The following is a 25,741-nucleotide window of genomic DNA, read 5'->3' as shown; positions in this document are numbered from 1 at the left end:
CCTGGCCGTAGCATGTGGTAGCATCCTCTGTTGACTCCCCGGGACGGGCTCAAGCACGGCAGGAAGTCCACGATGCGGAGTCGTAGAACGCGAGCTCACCGGAGCAGTTGCCGGCGTCGCTCTCTTCCAGCCGATGTGTCCCTGACCCGCCGGAGCCTCCGCTTCTCTGCTGACCCCCCAGTGCCTCGCTCTCACTGGCCCTTTTATAGCCTCGGTGTTAGTCCAAGTAAGCCTTCCCTATTGGAAAAACCAGCATGATTTATGCTGGCATTCATAATGGAGATGGTCGCGAAAGTACCGGGCATGCCGGGAAGAAAGACTTTCATACTGGAACGTGCTGGCAATGCCGGACATTTGTTGGGAAGCTAACTGAGCATGTCGGACACGATGGTGGCCATGTGAACACATTTGATGCTGGCAGCAGAAAATTTTGGGAGGTTAGGTGGGCACAGAACAAACGATACTGGGCATGCGGGAACCCATAACGGTGGTGTGTCGTGTTAAATTCCGACTGGCAGGTAAGCCGGCACACACTGAGCCAGGGCAGCTAGCAAGGCCATCAAATCTGAAGCTGCTGCGCGCGAGCTGGATATCTGCATAGCACGCGCGAGTTGACTGCATACGAGGAATTGCGGTCTTTATACTACCACTTCGACGCTGACTTCTACACTCTCTGTACTTGCAGCTGACGAAACCATAATTTCGAACGACGGCTCGTCTTTATAACGTAGGGACTGCCGCTAAGAAACTGTGGAATGTACTAAACATCCCAATAGATGCATCGCAGACCCCTCCCCCCAAAAAATAGAGCGAGAAGACGGAGACAGCCGCAGGGCAAGCGAAATAGTGGACAGAATTCGTACCGCGTGAATGTGTGTTGCGGGATCTATCAAGACACTGTTTCCTCAAGCATTAATTCTGAACCGCCATCCAAGTATAAAAATATCGTTGCATTGTTAGCTTTTCCTCGCGATATTAGTAGCTGCTGGCAATTTTGCGCCCTACAAAGCGGTAGAATACCAGCAAAAGCTTGTGTTTAAACTTTCCCTGTGCTCGTCGTGAAGAAATACCAGTCGTTTCGCAAAACACCGAAACTGAATCTCTGCATCGCGTTTTTGCCCGGCTGGGGGCCAGGCCAGCCAGTGGCTTCGTCACCTCCGTCACCATACCGTCAAGTTATTTTCCCGTCTATTATGGCGTGCGCCGCTGTTTGTGCGGTTGTAATGAGGACGGGTTTTCAGTGTTTTGTGCAGTACCGTCCTGCATTGTAGTGTGGCTCGTGCACGTATGTAACCACAGAAGAGTGTAGGTTCGCGTACCGCTGTAAACGCGCCGTACGTGGCAAACAGGGTCAGTGGCACCGACGAAGCTTCTTCCAGTCAGTGTCCCCTTTGTTCTAGGTCGTCGCAAAGAAGTCGGTGTAGTCTGTTTTGAAATCGCAGTGCATGGACGTTGTTAATGTGCTTCTTATGTGATAGAATGTGCTCATTGTGTAGCAGGTCTTGTGCCGATGTCTGCGCCAATGGTTCGGTGCCTGTGATTTCGTCACGAACGGAGTTTTCAAGGTAAGAATATTCTGCCTAGACTCAGACGCAGCTTTCTGTGAAGTTGCCTCTGAAGGAGTGACTATGCAGCGGAAGCTACGAGCTCTCACCGCCGGCTCACAAGCTTGCGTCGTTGGTTCGTGAGCGCATGCGTGAGAGCCGGCGTTTCGCGCTCGTATTTTCTGCTTCGCAGCCACAGAAAGCTGTCGCCGATTATAATATATGCTACGTGCCCTGTAGTGAATCCGTTGAACGGAAACTTTAGTGCGCCTGTTTAGCACAATGTAAAATTTCTCAGTTAGTGCAAAAGTAAGCGGCAACGAGAGTACTTGCAGGCCAGCTTTCAAATGCTGCAATTGTGCAACTCGGCGAGTTATTCGCTTGCAATCCTTATCATTAGCTGAAAAGATGCATTATAATTCGGAGCATGTCCATTCAGTTCTCCTGTGTAGTTCTTCTTACAAAAGGAATGCCATAATATACAGGAATGGGCTTCTCTTTACAGGCTTTTAGTATGTGGAGAAGTTCAGCGCAAGTCTGTCTACCATTTGCTAATCACTGTTAAAAATTGAACAATCATTTGTCAAGCTTTTTGTGTTTCTGCGTCTTTTTGCTCCTGTAAATTTTGGTTGGAATATAACGTCTGTTGCTTGCTACAATGCGTAATTAATGCCTGCTGATTCCTTTCACACATACTCGCATTTTGTGTGTGCTGCCCTTATTTTTCTGGAGTTTACTTGGTGCTTTAGCAGGTTTTGGCAGTTGTCATAACATAAGTACTTGTGTTGACAGACTGCGATTTTAGGGGAGCTGATTGCGTTAAATATCCTAGTTTTCTCTTTTTCTCTATTCATAACTGAGGGGGGTCAATGTTTTGACACGTTCTTTCATTTCTTCTTATATCACTATGCTTTCTAATAACGAGAGTTCGCAGGTGGATCATGGCCCGTCGCATGTGGCTCGTCTGCATCCACTTTGGAGCCTACAGCACGGATCTTGCCTCCTCGTAAAAGTAAACTTTGTGAGTTGTATGGAATGAAAAGGAGCGCGTGAATTCCAACAAAGTGTTATTTTATGGCTTGTTTCAGGACAGCATTTAAATAAGCTTTTGGATTTCAGTACACATTGGATAATCATGCTGGTTTAAACGAATTGCTACCTAACAATAAAACAAACCACTCAGAATGTTTTTCTCTTTTGGTAATGGTCCCCCTGGTGTTCTGTGTTTATTTACAAGCATGGGTATTTACTTCTTTATTTGTATATTCATACTCAAAGGCTCTATTACAGGGTATTATTACATGAGGGGTAGACATGAAGTACGGCAATAAGGGTTACAGGTGTTCAGTTTGATGTGGCCCGCACTGGTGGGGAAATAAATTTGAAAAAATTGTTGACCGTTTCAGCCTTTTCCATCAGTAAACTGCCTCGAAGCAATCTTCAACTATAATACAAGTGTTCTTATAGGTAGATAAAACATAGGCATCGCATTTGAGGTCATTTTAAAGAAACGAAGTCATTGGTGCAAATGTGTTCACCATTCTACAAAGCGTGTGGTCAAAACGGCTTAAAAATGATGTCATTGGATTTTCAGAACCATTCTGAATGCACTTTTACCATTTGTATGCATATCAGGCCAAGCTGGTGTCAAGGGGACCGCTTCACTCTTTCCTGTGGCCTTTACAATCACCGCAGAAGCAATGGGAGTTTTTCTCCAGAAGTTACTCCCTCTGCTGTTGCTAGAGGCGTGAAGACCCGACCGCTTGCTCCCTGCCTGCACCTGCGGTGGTGGGTGGCATTCACTTGGTTTGCGCTGTCGGCCACTGGTTTATGGTGAGTGCAACACCGAAAATTAAAAAAAAAATGCTGAGCCTGTACGTCTTCAGTGCAGCCCACATGTGCACAGATTCATCACAAAATGTGCTTGGTGAAAGTATTTAAAAACAGGAATCACTCATTCCTGATCCAGAAGGAAGTACTCTGATGATTTTCTTGCACTTCTCATGGTCCATGATTAAATGATGCTTAATGCTAAGGGGAAGAGAAGGAAAACTGAGTTTTGAGCTTGCCTCATAAAAATGTACCATCGGGGGCAAAAGTGTCCGCAACGTGCGAGTGGTAAATCCTGTACCGCCATTATTGGCTGCTGGCTTGAGACGATACTTGTAGAGCGTAGTCAGACTCACATACACTAACATTTGACTGTCAAATAAATATTGCAGGGCAATATATATAATACCTAATTACGCTATCACTTTTCACGTGTTCTGAATTAATTCACCCCCCATATACCTCCCAACTTCCTTAAACGAGGGACTTGTATCGATACCTCGAAGGAATGCTAATGACTAATGTGTTAGCAAGTATCAGGAAAAACTGTAATGTTGGTGTTATTATTGCTGCTGCCGAACTGCTAGATGTTTGAGGACATGAGTTTTCCCAATGAGCAGTTTTTGGGTTAAGCGCAAGTTTGCTTGTAGGCATTCTTGCCTGCCTAAAATCACCAGAAAGCAACAGTACAAGTTGTGTGTGCTGGCATAGATAGTGACGTGTACTGAGTATTGCAATTTCAGGAATGATGTACGATATATTGTTTAAGCAATAATAAAGAGCACCCTATTTTGCTGTCGACGTATACATTTAACTTGCAGCATACCCTGAAGAAGCTACCAATAAAATATTTCATTTAAACATTTTTATAAAAGAAGGGCTGAGATTATGGCCAGCTGTGCGTGCGGTTGAATGTTCACTGCCCTCTATTTTTCTTAAATTCAGGAACTTATTAACATGTCAGTATCAGAAACCTTAATTTTCAGCTCCTTACATCTTAAGCTAAGCCAACTAGCATAAAACATTGCAGAGTGCTTTAATTTACCTGCGCTAGGTTGAGATGAATATTCTTCTTGGGTGTATCTTCGTTTCCTTAATGATATGAGGAAAGTTCATGTTCTTGGGAGGTTTATCAAAAGCAATGAGGAGGCTGTACAAATGCAGAATACACTGTGTCACACTGGCTGTCATTGCCTCTGAGATAAGTCTGTTTGCTAGCGAAGGCTGATTTTATTCAAAGCGCAGTTCCGAACTTTGACTTGCTGGCAGTTAGCTCGTGCTGGCAGTTATTTTCAACAACTAATTTATGCATTGTCATCTGTGGGAATGGACAGTCATGAGACACCGGCAAACTTCAAAATGCCTTTCCAAGAGGAGCAGATCTATGCCTCTTGGTTGTTAAGTGTGTGCAACGTGCTGTCATCGCACTGTGCTCCTGTGGCCAGTCGTGGGGTTTTTCAGTGCCCATTCCATTCACGAATTATATGATGCACTTAGCTTGGGTGCAGCATGAATTCTTGCTAATGCCACTGTTTTGCAAAGCTAAAGCAGCTGTGCTTGAAATTTCAGGAGCTATATTTATGCTGCAGAATTCTTTACACTTTGAAAATTGTCATGCTAATGCTCCACATGGCACATCATTCTGCACACTGATGCAGACCTGCCAGAAGATGAACTACAAAGGCTGAGTCTTGATTTTTTGTGAAATGTAAAGTGTAGAACAGGTGACATTTGTGCTTGAAGAATACTTTGCTATCATGCACAGTCGGACTGAAGGCAAGCATGCACAAACATTAATTCGTTTCAGATTTCTCACATGGCAAAACAAAGGGAAGGGGTCTGATTCACAGTATTTGCATACAGTGCAAAGGATGAAACATACGGGCCTGATGGTTACGAATGACGTGGACCAAACTGGGAGGGAACGCACCTTCTCCTCCCGCGTGAATGGCGGATGCAACGGTGGGGCAGTGGCGACCCCACCGCGATGTGCCAAGAGGCAGAAACAGACCTCTTTGCACAGGCCATAAGAAATAGAGCACACGTTCCCCTCAAGACCGGCCATGGTGAGACATGCATGCAGCTTGCACCTTATAAAAGGTTAAAGACAGTCTGCAAGCTACCTGGCGTAGCGAGAGCGGTCAGTGTGTTGAATGTTGTGATGAAAAGCAAAAAAAAGCTGCAGTTTTTGTATGGGCCAACCCAAGAGGAAAACCTCGTGTGCTGGATGTACTTCAGCTTTGGTATATATTATTCTGAGCAATGCTGGAAGATGTGGACAGAATGATGACACACACACTATGTTGAACTTGCAACTAAATTTTATTCATGAAGCATTTTGTATTTGTTTAATGCAGATAAAACAGTCAACAATCAGTCCTGTCACGTTCCATCATTACCCTCATTCTCCTCTTCCAAAAATGCCTCTTCTGCTAGTAGTGATAGAGAGGTGCTACTTATGCATGTGTCTTTATAATCAAACATTGTTTTACGCTCAATAATTTCCTGTGCTTTTTCATCTCGGTTTCAGTCAACTATCAGTGTATTATTGCATATAATCTTTGATTATAAAGAGACATGCGTGAGCAGTGCATTGCTATCGCTTCTAGTGAAACAAAGGGTATTTCTGGAAGGGGAAAGATGAGAATAATGATGAAGCTTGTGACGGGACTGATTGTTGGCTCTTTTTTCTGCACTTTGTATGTTGTAATGCTTAATGAATAAAATTCTCTTAATTCAGTGCAATGTGTGTAGTGCTTCTCATCCTTCTGTCTGTCTCTTTGAGCGCTGTTTCGGAAAATGCTGAACCAACCACCCCAAAACCATTTTGCATGTAGTATAGTGTCTATAGTTTTTTTTATTTGCTTTGAATGCTTCCGATTTTTATTATGTTCTTTTCTCATTTTCTTACTGCAGAGAGCAAGAATATCACTGCCTGCTTGTTGCACAGCTGTGCCGTGTCATGGGGCCTGACTCCTTTACCTGCACATCCAGGTGTGGCCACACTAATACCATAACTGTTTCATTTCAGCCAGTAAAACTTTCTCGTGTCATTCAAAGAGCACCTAAAGTTTTTAATGACACTTTGGGTTATTAGTGCAGTTGGATGAGAAAAGACCTCTGGTGCATGATCATTTATGCATTATTGTGTTGTAGAGCAGCTGCCTTTCCTTATCCCTTCACTGTGATGTATTCACAGAAAAGTATGCTGAAGACTTCATACATCATTCTGTGGGAAAGGTGCTGCCTATAACACAACTGATAAGTGTGCTCACATAAGTATCATGATGTATCTAGTGGATTGGATGAGATATCTGGGTACACAACACAAAAATAGCAATTTCAGCAGACACCGGTTGTTGAGATGTTAGTGCATGTTTTTTGTGCAGCTGACATGTGACAAGACTGAATAAATTTGTGATGGTGTATTTTAGTTTATAAACTTGAAATAGGGTCATTCCAAGTCATCTGACCCAGATTTTGTTTGAGCATCTTCGATTTCCTTTAAAAAATGCATATAGTTTATTCTTTTACTAGAAGAATCATTATCCCAGCTTGTTTTTGCCAAAAAAAATTGTGCTGTGGCCCCATCTTAAATGGGCACTAAAGGGAAGTACTAAGTCAGGCTAGAGTGGTAAGGTAGGATCACATTAAAGCACTTATGTCTTTTTAACCAGAAAACAACACTTATAGATATACGTGTAAGAAAAGTGAGAAACACGTAACGCCCATTGTAGATTTGAGCCGTGATAGTGAGTGTCGTACTTGTAAGATTTCTGGAGGAACGCTATATTGCCATATGGGGACATTACCGTCGAAATGCGAAGAAGGCAGCATGGCAAGCATAGCCGGCAGTGCGAAGGGTCTCGTAGTTAAAACAGCACAAAAGCGATAACTGAAAGAAAGGTTAGCTGCAAACATCAGCACTGAAGCTTTCGCTGGGCATTCTGTGCACTCTGGCTGTGTACAGCCATTGTACACAGCAAGATCAGAACCGCAAAGCTCAGAACTACATTCATGGTGTGTATGCTTGCTATGCAGCTGGTGAAGCAGCTTCTTTCTCAATTCAACCATCGAATCAGCTACTTTGGGCTGGCAGCGGGCATTATGAAATTGCGAAGAGTTTTTTTTATTTTTAGTATTAGTATGTGCTCGCACAGACATGCACATCATAAACATGTGAAGCTCTATGCAGGTGCATGATCTTATATGTTTTCTGCACAGTGGAAAGGTGAATGTGCTAAAGATATCTGAAGTACCACATGCATGCACTATCACTTTTCATTTGGCTTAATAAAGAACGCATGACTACCAATTTTTTTAGACTAGACATTATGCTTTCACTTACAAAAAATTGAAATTAATTTGTTTCATGTTTCGTTATTTTTAAACTGAAAAAGGTTGAAAGCTATCCGTTTTTGAAATTATTTAGCAAATTTTATGGTCTCACAGAAGTTATATGAATGGCAAAGCAGCCTATAAAATGTTTCAGCGATGAGAAAACCTAAGCTGTGCCAGAAAAAATTCTAAATTGGAAAAAAGTTGCTTTCTGCAGCATATTCAGCTGTCAGTTGCATAGTGATGTGGTCCTGGTAAGCATAAGAAAGGTAGTAAGCTGCACAATACCATTCAGTTGCATTTATTATCACAAGTTTAATTCGAGTAATTTTTGTTCTAAAAAGCATCAATGCCCTACTGAGGTATTGCTCCCTGCCTGCTCCTCAGTACAGTGCATGCTGGAGCCAGCTGCAAGTGTAGGTTTAAGCAGTGCTGCAGGTGGTGTGCTGGGCTTGAATGCTTTCAGCTTCTGGAGTACAGAGGTTTACTCAAGGGCACGGTTACAAAAAATAAAAATTAAATGGCCACTTAGCAGAAGCATCAAGTCAACCCTCGTGGTAACTGAAGATGCGGACCAAAGACCACTGCAGCCACGCTCCTCATTGCGCAGAAGCAAGAAGCACTATGAAATGATGGTGCTGTCTTCTGCTTCCTTGAAGTCATTCAAGAAAAACAAATTGAACTCACTAAGTGGTTTAAAAGAGCACCTTGGAAAGAACAGTAGTGTTTCGTCACATTGTCTTCATGTGCAGGCTCTTTCCCACTTAAGGGAAAACTGGGAGTGGATGGCTGCTGTGCTTCGCAAAGCACAGCTGCCGACAGCTGGGGAGAATTGATGGGAAAGGTACATGCACAATAAATATGCGCCCGTTCAAGCCAGCTCTTGGCAGCAGCGGTTCTCAAAGCATGGTGTGTCACACTCCCAGTTTCTCTCTGCGTGTGAAACAGCCAGCGGTGCTTCAACTGTGCATGCTAGAATTACATTGTAATCAGTGACCCATTGTTTCAAGTGTTAAAACATGGATGAGCATGCCACCAGGCCTTTCAACCCACAAACATAGGAACATCCATTTGGAGCACCTTGCAGCACTGCTTATATTTGGTTTGCAACCGGCTCTAGTGAACACTGCAGTAAAGAGCAGGCACAGAGCAACGTTGAGGTTTGGCATCGGTGCTCAGCTTTCAACACTGTTTTCTCACCTAATACAAAAATTACTTCAATCACTCTCCAGAATAAATTGCATTCAATGGTAATGTGCAGCTTACTACCTTTCATATTTTTACTAGTATCACCTCACAATGAATTCACAGCTTAATATGGCACAAAAAGCTACTTTACTTAAATTAAAAAATTTTTTTCTGACTGCTTACAGTTTCTAATTGCTAAAACATTTTATTGGCTTCTTTGTCTGCCAGGCAACTTAGAAAGTAGTTGTAATGATTACTGTGAGAGCATAAAATTACATCAAAAATCGAAAAATCGCAGTTTTGTACCTTTTTTCGCATTTATTATTTATTGTTACACGAGTTTCGAAACTTGAGACGGCTGCTTTGGCATGGAAATTTTTTTTCGTAAAAACAAGCTGGGATAAGATTTGCCTTAGTAATGTAATAAACTGTGATGGTTTTAAGGAATTCGAAGATGGTTGAACACTTAAGTCTGTCAGTTGGCAAGCAATGACAATGTGCATCTCCACCTTAAGTTATCACAACCTCAACTAAAATGCAAGAGGAGTGACAGAATTAAAAACATTTAACTTGACCTTTAATAAGTATATGGGTGGAGGGGGTGCTGAAGAAAACACTAGCTCGACATATTTTGCCACCACTTTTTTGCAGGCTAAGAGAAATTTTGTGTACTATTTTTGGTAGTGCCACATACTTGATCTAGTTATGTGTTCAGCCTCTTTCACATTGTTAAGAACTTTCTACCACTGCTTCAGCTGTTTTTGCCACTGCCTGCAAAGGCGGTAAGGGAAGCCTGCTTTTTGAAGGCTCTCGACTTTTTTGTTACTCGGCTCTGTCTGAAGTTGTTAGGTGCTGACGACAGCAGAATTACAGGAGGAAGGTTCTTTACCCGTGCAACAGGTTAAGGATGCGGAAAATAAATATGCGCTCTTTCTGTCGCTATTCTAAGCGTATCAGTGTAACACGTCGCATTAAAGTGACTAGCTTGAATCTAAACCCCTGAGACACTCATCTTGTGGAATTTCCAAAGTGGTGCATAGTGAATGTGAAAAAATTGTGAGATTTCAAAGCCTGTGGTTGTGCAAGATTGACGTTTTGAGTTTTGGTCGGGTGTAACAACTTTCGTGAAATTTTTATATAGTTAGGTAAAATTCAAAAACAAAGCGGCAAATGCCCCCCAAATGATTGCACCCAGCCAATGGCGAGGACTTATTCTCAAAATGTGGTTAATCCCCTCAGTCCTGCTAGGGTGGCGTCGTAGAGGGAGCCAGACGAAAGCAAATTAACCATGGCGTAAGGAAAACCGTTCGACGTCATCGGCTGGAGGGCCTCCTTTGAATGGTATCTGCTGCTTCTCTCTTGGTATGTATCCGACTATAGTAGCATTCACAAAAGAGCTAGAATTGCCTTATGTGATGTCCAGATTTTAACAGTGGTGAGATATGTAAATGATCTTTTACTGGTTTTATGGTTTGTTAAATTAAATGATGCCAACTTTGCTTGATTGTTCCTGAATTCTCAGTATTTATTCACGTTCACTGTGCTTTGGAAGTGCAGCAAGGAAAGTGTCTGAAATGTTCAGATGCAACGCAGTTCTTTAAAGGTGTAGTAAAGAGGATTCTGAGCTCGTATTTTTACCATGAAAACTCTACATGCTCCGAGCATTCTTGAAAAGTTCTAATTATTGTCTTGTGCAGCCAATTTCTCTGTTAAATTGGATTAGATGTCCTAGTTCCCACCATTTTTTTTAACTGACTTCTGAGAGTAGGAGGAGTCAACTAGCGCGGGGAGTGCCTTCAGCCAGTCACAGGCGGCTCTTGCTTTTGCTTTGCTTTCAGGTTTCTACAAATAGTTTCAGTTGCAGACTGCATAGCTGCCAATTAGGCCCACAGAAATAAAAATCTCCGTGGACTGTTTGTTTTCACAAATCATTCCCCGTATTACTACGTATCACACTGCCGATGGCAAGTGGCAAGCCACCATGTTGACAAAGGCACTCCTCAAATTGGTTGACTCCTACTCTTGGTCAGTTAAAGAAACAAAAAAGGTGGGAAACTGGACGTTTCATCAGATGTAAGATGAAAATCAGCTCCACAGGACAATTCAATTTTCTAAAAAAGCTTGCAGCGTGTAGATCGAGTTCCCATCATAAAAAGGTGAGCTCAGAATCCTGTTTAGTGCTCCTTTAAACAGGACCATATGTTGAGCTCATATTTCTAGAATATTGAAAGAAGTCATGGCGATTTATTTTTTGCAGTCTTATCTGGTTAAACGACTGTGTCGTAAGCTCATACCCTCTAAAGGCAGAGCTGAGTAAAATACAAGTCGAGGCAGAAAACAGGAATCTTCCCTTTGCCACTTTTGAGAGCAGTGGTAGAAAAGGTGTAAAAGCAGTTTTACAGTGTGACCAACAGTGTGAGAAAAACTGAACAGAGAACTGGATCAAAGTGCATACTACAACCATAATTATGCAAATTCTCTCATAACTTGAATCAGCCTGACTATGCCCACTGCAGGGTAAAGGCCTCTCCCATATATTTCCTTTGCTAGCTGTGGCCACCGTATCCCAGAAAACTTCTTATTCTCATCTGCCAACCTAACTTTCTCGAACCCCCTGCTATGCTTGCCTTCCCTGCAGTGTTCTCCCCACAGTGGGCGGCAGTGGTTTTGCCGCCCACCTTTCAGTCCGACCGCCCGCGTCTCCAACCACCCGCCCACCTCTTGGGCTTAAATTTTGTTACAGTCGGGACTCGGGGGCCACTTTCTGTTGATGTGGACGCTACGAGCGCGAGGGCCGACTTCCACAAGTCCATTCTAGTGGACATACGGTCCCTAGGGGCTATAGTGGACACAAGCGCGCTGTTCGTACACGCTCACAAACTAGAGACGCAGGCTGTACAGCTGGCGGCACGGGTTGTTGTTCTGACTGGGAGAAGAATGAAAAGGAAATTGCACGGGCCTGCCTACTGGCTCGAGCCGAGCCACCACCGCTGCCGCGTGCAGATAGAGAAGAATTAAAAGATAAGAGGAAAGAGAAAAAAGAAAAGAAAAGACGCGCGTCGCAGCAACAACCGCACCCGCCGAAGCGGACGCTGCTGAAAAAACAGATAAGCGGCCGAAGCCGCGATCGCTGGTACGTCCGGGTACGTGACCTTCGCGCGCGCCGATACCGATCGTGGTGCTCACGCTTACGGCGGCTTTCTTTTACTTGATTTCATTATTGTTTATGTTTCTGGACAGCTGCATTTTTCTTTTCGTGCAATATTAGCATTAGCACAGCGCCTATTTGTCTTCCGCATTTACACTTTCAAAACGTTCCGTTTTTCACCACAGTGCGGCGCCACTGACCACTCCGCATTCGGACTTGGCTTTGTGCGTTCTAGCGCCAGCGAGGCGTCCTTAGCGTTCACATGTGAACAAAACAAACAAAGTATTTGGAGTTGTGCCGTGCACTGAAGATGGGTCCGAAGAGAAAAGTTGGACAGCCCTCTGTGCTGTCGTTTTTTTCTCCGAAAGTGACCGAAAACGTTATTGGCGGTATCAAAGAACAACATGCACAGCCAATGGCAACCGATGTGGACGTTGTTGAGCCCCCGACATCGCCCACGTCGAAGAGGCAGAAATCAAATACATATGATGGCAGTTCAACATCAAGCGTTGAAGCAGCATGCATTGTACCAAATACTGGCGAAGACAGCAAGCACGCATCGGTATTCAACGCATCTTGGATTATTGACCGTCCTTGGCTTTTCTACGACAACATCAAAGGTGGGATGTTTTGCAAGCTGTGCATAAAATATAATAAGAGGCCTTTCGAGAAGCCAGTGTGGAACACAGAGCCTTGCAAAAGGATCCGGCTCGAAAGTGTTCGTAAACACGAAGCGTGCCAGTCGCACCGCGACGCTATAGCCCATGAAGCACACAGCAAAGTAGCAGTGTCGCCGCTTGAGAAATTGCAGTTGCCGGTCTCTCGCGACGATATGAGGCACGCATTAGCATCTATGTATTACCTGTGCAAACACAGGATACCGCACACTACGAACTTCGAGCCGCTTCTCGGTCTGCTCTCGATGCTTGGAACTGACGGTGCACCTGTTATGACAGGAAAGAAGGGTGGAGCTGTGAAGTTGTTAATTGACAAGCAAAAGGCTCTAACAGCAGCCCAGAGCTTTCAAGGTGTAGGGATACACTGTGCGGCACACAAGCTCAACCTAGCAGCATGCCAGGCATCCAAAGCAGTTCCATATGTCAACAAGTTTAAAGAACTGTTGCAGCAATTGTACAACTTTTATGCATTCAGCCCAGTTCGAACAGCTGGACTGAGTGCTGTGCAAAAAATTCTGGAGCACTAAGGTGGAGGAAAGATCATTGAGCCATCTACCACCCGATGGCTAGGCGTTGGAGGGTCATGCACAGCCATCCGCAGTAATTTCTCGGCCATCATAGTCAGCCTGTCCAGGGAGGCAGAAGAATGCAATGACATCAAGGCAGCAGGACTGCTCAAGTTTGTGATGAATGTGAAGTTTGTCAGCACCCTACTGATGATGTGTGAGCTTCTCCCATCCATTGATAGGCTTTCAAAAGCACTTCAGCAGTCGACACTGCACGTGGGCATTGTGCAAGATCTCATCGAATCTTGCATAAAGACCCTGGAAGCACAGGGCAACAGTCGAACAAAGGTGAATGACTTTTGTGTTAGCCATGACATACAGCTGACAGCCACAGAAGAATCAGAGGAATGGCTGCGGACCACCAAAACAACATTTATTAACAAGCTGGTAGAAAATATCAAGGACAGGTTCCAAGACCGCCCTATACTGGCAAGTTATTATACTGTGTTTGCCCGCAGCAACTACGAACAGATGGTGGGTGGCAATGGCATTGAAATTGCCAATGCTCTGGAGAAGCTGTGCCCCACTCTTGGCAAGTCCTATACCCAGGACATGCTTGCAGAGTGGATTGCATTTGCAAACTTCGTGCTTGTGTCTGAGCACGTGCAAAAGATGCCAGCAGAAGACTTCTTGCTTTTTGTGGCACATGAACTGAAAGAGCAGTTCCCACTTATGGCGCACATAGCTGGGTCGTACCTTGTGCTCCCACCACACACAGTAGACTGGGAGAGAGACTTCTCAGCTTTGAAGCTTATTAAGACTCAACTGCGAAATCGCCTGAAAGAGAAGTCGTTGGACTGTCTCATTCGTATCGCATGTGAAGGGCCTGAAGTCAACAGCTACCCATACGATATAGTAGTGGAAAAGTGGGCGAAGATGAGAAATCGGCGGCTGAAGGTGTAATATGCAAAATATGCAGAAATAAATGCCTCTTGCATAGTGCGACTGTGCTTGGACGTCTGCTGTGTTGTCATTATTCTTTATTACACCCCCCCCCCTCAAATGTCCACCTCTCAAAATTTTCTGGGGAGAACCCTGCTTCCCTGGGAATCCACTCCGTTAACATTAAGGATAAGCAGTTATCTTGATTTCACATTACATGCCCTGCCCAAGCCCATTTCTTCCCCTTGATTTCGGTAGCATGTCAATAACCCGCATTTGTTCCCTCACCGTTCTGCCTGCTTCAGGTCTCTTAAATGTTACACCTATCGTTTTTCTTTCCATAGCTCACTGCATTGTCCTAAACTTACGCTGAACAGTTTTCGTTACCCTCCATGTTTCTGCCCCTTAGGAGAGTATTGGCAAGATTCTAGAATACATGGTGGCAAAATATGATGTCAAGTTGATGTTTTCTGCTCCCTACAACATTCCAGAATTGTGCTTTTTTGTAGAAATCATTGTGCCAAAAAACGGGCTGTGGAAAAAACACGCACGCAAACCAAAAGGCCACAGCTGGACATGTGTACACTGACATTACCAAGTCAGACATGCAGATTCCTTTGTCATACAAGTACACAGAGGCAAAGCTGATGCAGTCATCTCCACCTCTGCTTATATGAAACATTATCCACACTTCCCAAGTTACTGGTCCAGATGACAGATTAAAATCTTAGCACTATGGAACAAAGGCTTACGGTGTTTTTTTTACTTTCATCCTTTTCGCTCTGCTGTCCAAACGTGGCACAACGCGGTAACAGGTGTGAGCTTGCCAGCTTCATCATAAAGAGACCGAAAATGCTGAAGGCCAAAGCTAGAGGCAGTCTGACAGTGGCAAGGCCTCATGGGCACTGACTTCAAACATGAGACTACAGTACCCCTCTTTACCTCCTTTGAATATGCTGCCGTGAAGCTCAAAACAAGTTTGCTTTGTGCAAAAGCTCTTCTGACCACAACTGTGGTATTTTTGTTGATGCAGTCTCCAAGGTTTTGCAATTTCACCTTGATTCTATGTTTGTGAGGGAACAGAAGGGCCTTTATGTGTGGAAGAAAGAAATTTGGGCAGGCTTAAGTTTGGCTCCTATCCTGAGTAATATTTTCTTTGTGTGTGTGGACCAAAACATTTAGCGCAGTTTGCAAGGCCTTGCCTTACAAGTGTTTAGTTACAACTACTTCATGTTTGTAAGGCCTTCAAAAAGGAAAGCATGGGATTGAAGTTCAGTGTTAAAGTGCTAGACGAAGAGACTGCAGTTCCTTGATGCTCTTATGGAGGGGAAAGCATGGCGTGTTTGCTAGGCTTATTACCCAAGGACAAAAGTGCCTATCCTGAGTTTCTTGTTGACATATTCGAATTTGGTGAAGAGTGATGTCTTGTACTTGAAGTCAATGCTCAGTAGATTTTGCCACCATCATATGGTATTGCCATTCAGTCTAAAAAATTAGCAATAACCAGCTATTCACAAAATCTGGTTGTATATGTGTGTGCAGGTTTGATACAAGGCCAAGTGAAAACACCAGCTCAGGATAGGCCGGTAGGGAACAAGGTTGCTGTCATACTACCTTAATAAGCTATCTCAAGGCCTTGGCAATGTGAGTTAGAGGTAAAAGTATGTGTGGTATCTCGCACCAAGGAAGATTGCATACTGCTTGAGTTTGGTGTCAGGCACAAGACAGGCTACCTGCCATTGTTGGTGCCATAGGTGCTAATGTTTTGTCGTCAATATTATATCAGTCAGACGCCGTGGTGTCAGTGGGCAGCAGGAAGAGAATTTTTTATCTAGTTACGCTGACAGGCTCATCTTTCAGCGCACTGTGCCTCGTGTGAACGGCGCAGTTGAAAGGATGAAAGAAAAATTTTGTTGCATAGGACTAAGATTTTTATTCTTTCATATTCCTTCACTGGGATCACTTAATGTGGGAAGTGTCAGAAGGCTTTCATATCAGGAAAAATTGAGGTGATTGCATCAACAGTCTCTACATTCACTAATATAAGGAATCTGCATTTTTGGTACGGCAGTGATGGCGAACATGTGTCCTGTTGCGGCCTTTTTGAATTGCGCAGCTTCCCACACTCCATATCTTGAGGTTGTAAATAAGTTTCTGTTGTGTATTAAACTGCGAGTCAGGACTGGGTTTACGTCCTCTCGGTGTTAGTGTTTTTTTTGCGGTGTATTACATGAGTATGAATTCTTACCAACTAGTTCATTTCACCGTTTTAACTGGTATATACCTTTGCTCAAGCTAAGGAGCTAATGGTTGAATGCTTTTTATAGTGCGTAAGTAGAATACTTACATAGTAATTAAAGCAGAAATAAATGATTTCCTGATCAGATTTTTTATATTCTGTGTACAGTACTAGAGTTACGCTTAGTCAGACTTAAGTATGCACTGCAGCCAAAAGATTCTTTTCTCGGGTCTGAAGGATTTTAAAGGTAACCACGTATTTTCAGTTTGCTATCCTGTTTATTGTTTGGATTGTAAGGCTAAAGAAGAAGATGCGTCTGATGATTTGAAAAGACGAAGACGAGGTGACAGTGTTCTCGAGAGTTTTTGCCAGCGCTACGCTTGTGTGTCTTTTGCCGATCTGATCCCAGACTGCTGCCGTTGCCGTTCCGGTCGCCCCAGTACCTTGTAGCAAACCCCCCGTTACATTTGGTGGAGGTGCCGGGTAAAAACGTCGGCCCTGGAGCTCCGTAGTCGTGCTCTCCCGGCGCGCACGATGCCTGAGGACGTCCAACACCAGGCCGTACAAGTGGGCCAGGCTGTCATCTGTGCCGGCTCTCTTCGTCAACGGGACCCGACCATTTTCAGCGGGACTGACGAGAACGATGTGGAAGATTGGCTCACATCGTACGAGCGGGTGAGCGTATACAACAAATGGGACGATGTGACGAAGCTAAACAACGTCATCTTTTATCTCGCCGGTGTGGCTAACCTCTGGTATCGCAACCATGAGGCAGATATTCAAACCTGGTCCATTTTTAAGACTAAATTTGCAGACGTATTTGGTCGACCGGCTGTCAGGCAACTCCGAGCCGAACAGCGATTGCGTGAACGATCTCAGCAGGCTAGTGAAAGCTTCACTAGCTACATTGAAGATGTCGTCGACTTGTGCAAGCGGGTCAACGCTCGTATGTCGGAAGCCGACAAGATCCAACACATCTTGAAAGGCATCGATGACGACGCTTTTCAGATGCTTCTAGCGCGCGACTTGCGTACCGTTGCTGAAGTCGTCACGCTGTGTCAAAGCTTTGAGCAGTTGCTCAAGCAGCGTATTCTGACACGCCAGCGGCCACAGCAGGTTGAGTCGCTCGCTGGGCTCACGCCTGCTCCTGACCCCTCGCTGCTACAGCAGATTAAAGACTTCGTGCGGGAAGAAGTGGCACGTCAACTTTCCTTTCTGCCGAGCGCTCACGACCGACCATCATATGACTCCAGCGCTCCGACATACAATTCAAGAGCAAGTTGCTGAGGCTCTTCCACCGGCTCATCCGTCACCACCTGTCACGGTTCCGCTGACATATGCTGACGTTGTCGCCAGACCACAACCTGTGGCGGCTCCGCTCACATATGCCGAAGCCGTCGCGAGACCGCCTCCTGTCGCGGCTCCATTGACATATGCCGATGTCGTAGCAAGACCGCAGCCACCAATCTATAGTGCGCCTCCGGCGCATTTGCGAGGGCCAGTGGCTTACCGACGACCGACTCCAAGGGTCAGCGATTCCTGGCGCACAACGGACAATCGGCCGATTTGCTTCTTTTGTGGTCTCCCAGGTCATGTAGCTCGGCATTGCCGCCGTCGTCTCCCGGACGCGGAAATTCCTCCCCAAGCTCCTGGGTACTGGCCCCCATCAAGTCAGTACTCTGTACCAGTTGCGCCGCCGCAAAGTCGTACTTCCTCGCCGGACCGTTCTACCCTCTCCAGCCGCCGGCCCTCTTCTCCACGACGCCGGTCTATTTCGCCTATGCGACGTCGCCCCACCGCTAACCAGGAGGAAAACTAGGCGCCGCAGTTCCTGAGGCGAGAACTGCGTCCACAACGAACTTCGAAAGGCCTCATCCGTCAGCCGCTAACCTCATTGAAATTTCCGTCGACGGCGTTTCTGTCATGGCGCTTGTCGACACTGGTGCTGCCGTTTCCGTCATGGACGCAAAGCTGTGTAGTTCTTTAAGAAAAGTAAGGACGCCAATTGCTGGACTCTCACTGCGCACCGCCAGCGCTCAGAACATCCAGCCGTCAGCAGCGTGTACCGCTCGCGTTGTAATCCAGGGGACCATTTATGCCGTCGAATTCGTCGTACTGCCCTGCTGTTCTCATGCTGTTATCCTGGGCTGGGATTTCCTATCGCGCCATGCTGCTATCATCGATTGTGCTCGAGCTGAAGTCGAGTTCTCTCACCTGCCCGAAGCTGTCTTGGACACTCCCCCTCCTGGTGCCTGTGTTAAGGCCCTAGTTGCCGAAGACATTGACCTGCCTCCCTGCTCTTCAGTCCTCGTACCCCTCTCTTGCGGCCCTCTTCGCGACGACACTGTCCTCTTCACTCCGTCCCCTATCTTTCTGCACCGCAAGTGTCTGCCTCTGCCATACGCTGTACTGACTATATCCGCTGGCCTCTCCGTACTGTTCGTGTCTAACCCATTCTCGTTCCCCAACGCCTTGCGCCTAGGTGAATGTCTCGGCACGGTACAACCATTCGCGTCTCTGCTCATCCGCGAAGAGACGGACGACGCGCCGCACCTCTCCATAGCCGCACTCAGCCCACCTACTGCTGCACCCGATCCCTCCTCAACCGAAGCATTCCTTCGCTCCATCGACGACAACCTTCCAGCCCCGCAAAGGGCACAGCTTCTCACTTTACTTAATCAGTTTCGCTCATCATTTGACTCACATCAAAGTTCCTTGGGCCAAACTTCCACTGTCACCCATGCCATCGACACAGGTGACCACGCACCGCTGCGACAACGTCCCTATCGTGTGTCTGTCGCCGAGCGCCAAGTTATTGAAGACCAAGTCGACAAGATGCTCCAGAGCGGCGTCATTCAGCCCTCAAGCAGCCCATGGGCGTCGCCTGTGGTGCTCGTCAAAAAGAAGGATGGCTCCATACGCTTCTGTGTAGATTACCGCCGCCTTAATAAGATTACGCGCAAAGATGTCTATCCCCTCCCGCGCATAGACGACGCTCTGGACTCTTTGCAAGGGGCCGAACTCTTTTCATCTCTTGATTTGCGTTCCGGGTACTGGCAAGTTCCTATGAAAGAAGCCGATCGCCCCAAAACCGCCTTTGTGACACCGGATGGCTTGTATGAATTTACGGTGATGCCCTTCGGGCTTTGTAACGCCCCCGCGACTTTTGAGAGGATGATGGACACCATTTTGCGCGGACTTAAGTGGAAGACATGCCTTTGCTACCTCGACGACATTGGGGTCTTTTCCCCGGACTTTGACACCCACCTCTCCCGTTTGAAGCACGTCTTGACCTGCCTCTCTGACGCCGGCCTGCAGCTGAACTTTAAAAAATGCCGTTTTGCCGCTCGTCAATTGACCATCTTAGGTCATGTTGTCTCTAAGCAGGGCGTCAGTCCCGACCCAGCGAAACTTCGTGCTGTGGTTGACTTTCCCAAACCTACCTCCATCAAAGACCTGCGCAGCTTCCTGGGTTTGTGCTCATATTTCCGCCGGTTTATTCGCAACTTTGCGTCCATTGCTGCGCCTTTGACTCAACTGCTGTCTGGAAGTGCGGATTTATCACTGTGGTCTCCAGCGTGCGACGACGCATACACCACCTTGCGCCGTCTCCTCACGGCGCCGCCCATTCTGCACCATTTCGACTCGGCCGCTCCTACCGAAGTTCACACGGACGCCAGCGGTGTTGGCCTCGGCGCTGTCCTCGCCCAACGAAAACCTGGCTTTGACGAATACGTCGTTGCTTATGCTAGCCGCACACTCACACCAGCAGAACGCAACTACTCCGTAACTGAAAAAGAGTGTTTGGCGATTGTATGGGCCCTCGCGAAGTTTCGACCGTACATTTATGGGCGCCCTTTTGACGTTGTGACCGACCACCATGCGCTCTGTTGGCTTTGCAACCTGAAAGACCCCTCCGGCCGCCTCGCTAGGTGGGCCCTTCGCTTGCAAGAATATGATATCCGCGTCGTGTATCGCACCGGCCGCAAGCATCAAGACGCCGATGCACTGTCACGCTGCCCCCTTCCAGCCAAGATCGCCAGCCTTTCCACCTCCGACGCTTCTCTGCCCTTGCTTCGCCTCAGCGACATGCCTTCAGCGCAACGCATGGATCCCTGGATCGCTTCCCTTCTTGACTTTCTCGCCAACCCGACGGCTGCTTCACCGTCACGTGCGCTCCGCCGCCAAGCTGCCCATTTTGCGATCCGTGACACCCTACTTTATCGCCATAACTACAACTCCGAAGGTCGCAAGTGGCTGCTCGTTATTCCACGTCACTTACGCTCGGAGATATGCGCATACTTCCATGCTGCCCCCCACAGCGGTCACGCGGGCGTTTTCATGACCTACACCCGCATACGGCTGCGCTACTACTGGCGCGGAATGTACACCTTTATCATGAAGTACGTGCGCGCATGCTTTCCCTGCCAACGTCGCAAGACACCTCCCCATCGTTCTGCTGCTGAGCTGCAGCCGTTACCATGCCCTCCACGCCCGTTCGACCGCATTGGCATTGATTTATACGGTCCGCTTCCATACACTGCAGACGGCAACCGTTGGGCTATAGTAGCGGTGGATCACCTTACACGATATGCCAAAACTGCTGCCCTTCCGGCTGCCACAGCGACGGACGTCGCCTCCTTCATTTTGCACCGATTCATCCTTTGCCACGGTGCACCTCGTGAACTGCTCAGTGACCGAGACCGCGTGTTCTTATCTGAGGTGGTGAAGGCGCTTCTCAAAGAGTGCAACACGATTCACCGAACTACCACCGCCTATCATCCGCAGACCAATGGCCTCACTGAGCGATTTAACCGCACACTCGGAGACATGCTCTCCAAGTACGTCGCTTCTGACCACACGAATTGGGATCTCGTCCTTCTGTACGTTACTTATGCATACAATACCGCTACGCAGTCTACCACCGGATTCTCTCCTTTCTTCCTACTTTACGGCCGCCAACCCTCTGCTACTATCGACACTATCCTCCCTTACCGCCCTGATGAATCCGAATATCGGCCTGTTTCCGACGCCGCGCAACACGCCGAAGCCTGCCGCCAAATTGCCCGGTCACTCACCACTGACACCCAGCATCGCCAGCGCTCCCGCCTCGACCAAGACCAAACCCCACCGAACTACACTTCTGGTGCACTTGTGTGGCTCTGGATCCCTTCAGGAACTCCCAGTCTCTCCTCAAAATTTCTTGCGAAGTACCATGGTCCCTACCGTGTGCTGGAGCACACCTCTCCGGTTAATTATATCGTGGAACCCCTCACGCCGTCTCCTGATCTCCGCCGCCGAGGACGGGAGACCGTTCATGTCCAGTGCCTCAAGCCCTACTACGACCCCGCCGTCTTGCCATCATCCTAAGTCGCCAGGATGGCTCCTCTTGTCCCCGGGGTGATTGTAAGGCTAAAGAAGAAGATGCGTCTGATGATTTGAAAAGACGAAGACGAGGTGACAGTGTTCTCGAGAGTTTTTGCCAGCGCTACGCTTGTGTGTCTTTTGCCGATCTGATCCCAGACTGCTGCCGTTGCCGTTCCCGTCGCCCCAGTACCTCGTAACAAACCTCCCGTTACAGAATATCTACCTCTTTGCAGGAAAATTTTTTTGTGACAAGTGTTCCATTTGAAAACTGAATTGAAATCATATTTTTGTATTTCAATGAAGTACGAATGGTTGGATGAGAAGAGTATTCATATATTCATATTTTTGTGCTAGGTACAAATAGCTATGAGTAGCAGCCTGCTTGCCCTTGGCTATGCTAATTTTGTTTATTAATCTTTCCTCTGTTTAATGTAATATTAAAAGGTATCCTAGCTGCTCCTGTAGAGGGCATTTAGGGGTAACATAAAAAAATCAATAAATAAATATTGGTAGGGCAACGGAGCGGATTCGAAGAGCAGGCAAGTGTAGCAGGGGGCGGCTGAAAGTTAGGTGGAGGGATGAAATTAAGAAGTTTGCAGGCATACGGTGGGTGCAGCTGGAAAAGGACGGTTAATTGGAGGGACATGGGGGAGGCCTTTGCCTAGCAGTGGGCATAGTCAGGCTGATGATGATGGTCTGTATTGATAAATTCCTGCGTTCTAATTTGAAAGAACCTACTTTCACTGAAAAGAGGTTTTGAAGCCAGTGTGTAATAAAATTCAGGTACCACTACCAGTGGTTGTTTTCACAAGCAAACTGGTGCTCTCATGGCAGTTATTGTGAGCATATGCTTGAAGGAATGCTGCACCACCATTCACTTCAAAACAGTCATCACGGAGTCTTTTTTGGTCTTGACCTCACAAATGGAAACTGCAAACTGAGTAGTGGGAAGAATGTCCCATTTCTAAATTCTGTTGTCTGCAATAAATGCGATTAACATAGACAGAAAGCGCCACAAAGTCCATGACTCAGTTTTTGCATGGAAAAAAAATTAGATGGAGTCCTCAGTGCGTCCTTAATTAGTACATGCCCACCTTAACTGCGGAAGCTGTATGAGGGAATGACTTCTTGTGGTAGTTACTGAATTGCAGCCCGAAGGATTCATAACGTGGCAAGAAATTAATACTTTTGTACTGCTGCCATTCCTGTAGGTGATCATCCTCATTCCTCTTTTACAGACTTGGGCAAGACATCGATGACCTTTCCACACCATGCTGTCCCAGGAGCGTTGCTGTGCATGAGTGCACAAGTATCGTTGAGCAGCTCTATGTAAGCCAGTGGCTGTGCCATACAAGCTCTGCATACAAATAAACCTGTGATGGTAGCAGGTTGTTTTTCTCTGTTTGCAAACAGGCCAAGGAGACAGCCATATTTTTCCTTTTACATCACCATAATTTATGCTCTGCAGGTTGCAGAGCATCAGTTTTTTGTTTATCATGCAGAGAATGTGCTCCTTAATCTTAGTGTAATGCATCATATAGAGTTTAGACAGCGTCTCTCATTATAATTATATCCGGTATCTGTAATATTTTATTCAGTCCCATTCCACATGCTGTTTCATCAAATTTCTGACGTCGAGCATGCCGAGCCACAGTATAAAGCAGTAGTACCATGCGTACGCCAGTCATGCTGCTACACAGCTTGCTCGTTATGGCCATCACTCAATATTCTGTTTATGCCTGCCATAATAGCTGCACCTGAGCAATGCACGGCATTCAACATTGTACTCAACTAGGCACTCAGCAATGACCGCCATAATGCCTTGCACCTACCAGTACCTGGTACTATGCTGGCCACCCAACAGTGCCCGACATGTTACCCGGCACACACGAGCACCCGCCACTATGCTGGACACTCAACAGTGTATTAACCGACACCCAGCAGTACCCACCACTATGCTGGGCACCCAATATGGTACCCAACACCCAGCAATATGGTGAGCACCCACTACCCAACCCTATGGTGAGTACCCACCATTGCCCATCAAAATAATCCACCTTCATGTCGGGTGGCGGGTTCCAGCATGCCCAGTAGAGTGTATTTTTCCGATAGGGTTGTCGTCGTCTTCTCTTCTCCACCAATCATCTCTCCCCACCTCACAGAATGCTTCTTCCTCTTCTTTATTCTTTGTTTAATTCACGTCGTCTTCACACCTTTTTTCCATTAAAATTTAATTTAGGCTCCTTAATATATGTGACAGTAATGATGTTTAAAATATTACTCCTACTGTGCTTAGTTTTTTTTTTAAATTGCAAAAATCCACCTTGGCGTAAATAAATTCGTACAGACAAAATAAAAGGAGACAACTGACAGGCACCTACTTTCAACTATTATTTGTACAAGCAAAACCACATAGATAAATAGCCTCAGGATACGGCAGCTCTTTTCACTCCACGTGCCTTATCACAGCGATAACTTATCAGAGGGCATAATCAGTTTTGCACAGAAACTCGTGCTCCGCAGCATACAGATTGACAGAAGTATCACCCACTCGCGAGGCTGCCTTTTTCTTTATGTTACAGGCTTCCAGTAAAAGCCTCTACTGTTTATTCTTGCTCCTGCCTAGAATCCTTGCGTTTTCCAGTCGAGGTTTTCACACTTGCACGTTTTAACATGGCTGATCAAATCTGCATATTTATCTTTATTATTTTCTATCTTTTTACAGTGTTCCTCAAGGCGTTTGTTGATGCACTTCCCCGTTTGCCCTATATACACACTAAACACGAATGAGACGAGATGGGAGGTTTATTCGTGTTCGTCCGCTTAACACCGCATCGCCAGACGAGAACACCGGTAAAACGGTGCACATATCAAACACCGAAGCAACACCAGCTAGAACTGACGGTGTGCTCTAACAGCCGTCTCTAGTGTGCTCTAGCCGTCTCTAACAGAGTGGTTGTCGCCATTCGGAACCTTCCGAACGGTGTAGAAAAAAACACCGTACGGCAACTGAGACGGAGCGAGGTCGAATTCCTGCTGCTGTTCAAAAGAACGCGCCGGTGGAACTTTGTACTTTTATGTGTTTCGCTTAGTTCCCGAACGAAGCAACAGGTTTTGGTTTCGGTCGAGATGCAATCGACAGCAGGCGGCGCAAAGGACCAGAAGACGGCGAGAGAGTCGTGACTCGTGAGTGCGGATGCTGTTCCGAAGCGGCGTAGGCGCTAGGCCTAGCAGCGCCAGCGGGGCCGTCTCGGATTGCGTCGCAGAATTGAGCGCGGCGCGTTGTCTGGAGCCTCTCTTGGAACGGATATCGTGAGCGGCGACTGTGCGTTTTCCGCTGCTGCTTTTCGATACGCGAAGGAGGAAGGGAAGATGGATGCTTAACCGAGTTCACCGAAGTGGATATCGTAACCGACGGCTGAGCTTGCCCCTCGCTCTGGTTTGCGAATGGCGGTATGGCGCCGTTTTGAGCGAATTCAGACAAGCGCTGGCTTTGCCGCGCCCTTGGCCAGCGGGAGCGAAATTTCTACATCGACACTGCTGCCCGGAAAGATATTTTTGAATCCCTGCCGTCTCACATCCGTCTCGCCGTCATGGTAAGTGAATTTGCGTCTTAAATATCGTTGTACGATAAAGGCGTGAGCAGGCTTGTGTGGAGCGCTGAAGCACTGTGCTGCGGAATGGAGCAAAACATTAGCGCAGTCTTCTTAACGACGCGCTGCCAGTGTATGGGTTGTTTTAGATGACTATGCGCCACCGCTTGAGCACCTGCATTGTCAGTCAATCCCACTGCGTGCGTTATAAGTTCGCCTTCATTCCGCAAAGCACCGCACGAGCGCTTTGTAGTACAAGTATGCTTGCGTCTGCACTGAAGTACACCTCGCAAGCGGCTGTATGTTTTCGGCATTGTTATATTAGTGCCCTCCGAAGCATTTAAATCATTTAATTTGGATATAAGCAGC

The 25,741-nt window shown here is 46.5% G+C and overlaps 1 long non-coding RNA gene and 1 pseudogene across 6 annotated transcripts; both read left to right on the top strand.

The window, feature by feature from the left end:
- Nucleotides 1-1,176: 1,176 nt before the first annotated feature.
- On the top strand, nucleotides 1,177-23,166 carry LOC144124481 (uncharacterized). Of its 6 annotated transcripts, none has more exons than XR_013313202.1 (6): nucleotides 1,177-1,414; nucleotides 1,500-1,565; nucleotides 2,479-2,565; nucleotides 3,180-3,377; nucleotides 6,291-6,368; nucleotides 23,018-23,166. It is a non-coding gene; the product is annotated as an uncharacterized LOC144124481 (long non-coding RNA). The 6 variants fall into 6 exon arrangements; XR_013313200.1 differs by having other exon boundaries at nucleotides 1,497-1,565; XR_013313199.1 differs by adding an exon at nucleotides 16,822-17,087 and having other exon boundaries at nucleotides 1,177-1,565.
- Nucleotides 11,842-14,235, top strand: LOC144122897 (zinc finger protein 862-like; annotated as a pseudogene).
- Nucleotides 23,167-25,741: the final 2,575 nt, after the last annotated feature.

The sequence above is a fragment of the Amblyomma americanum genome, chromosome 3 (genome assembly GCF_052857255.1).
Source record: "Amblyomma americanum isolate KBUSLIRL-KWMA chromosome 3, ASM5285725v1, whole genome shotgun sequence".
NCBI lineage: Eukaryota > Metazoa > Arthropoda > Arachnida > Ixodida > Ixodidae > Amblyomma > Amblyomma americanum.
This window is presented reverse-complemented; position numbering and strand designations above follow the sequence as displayed.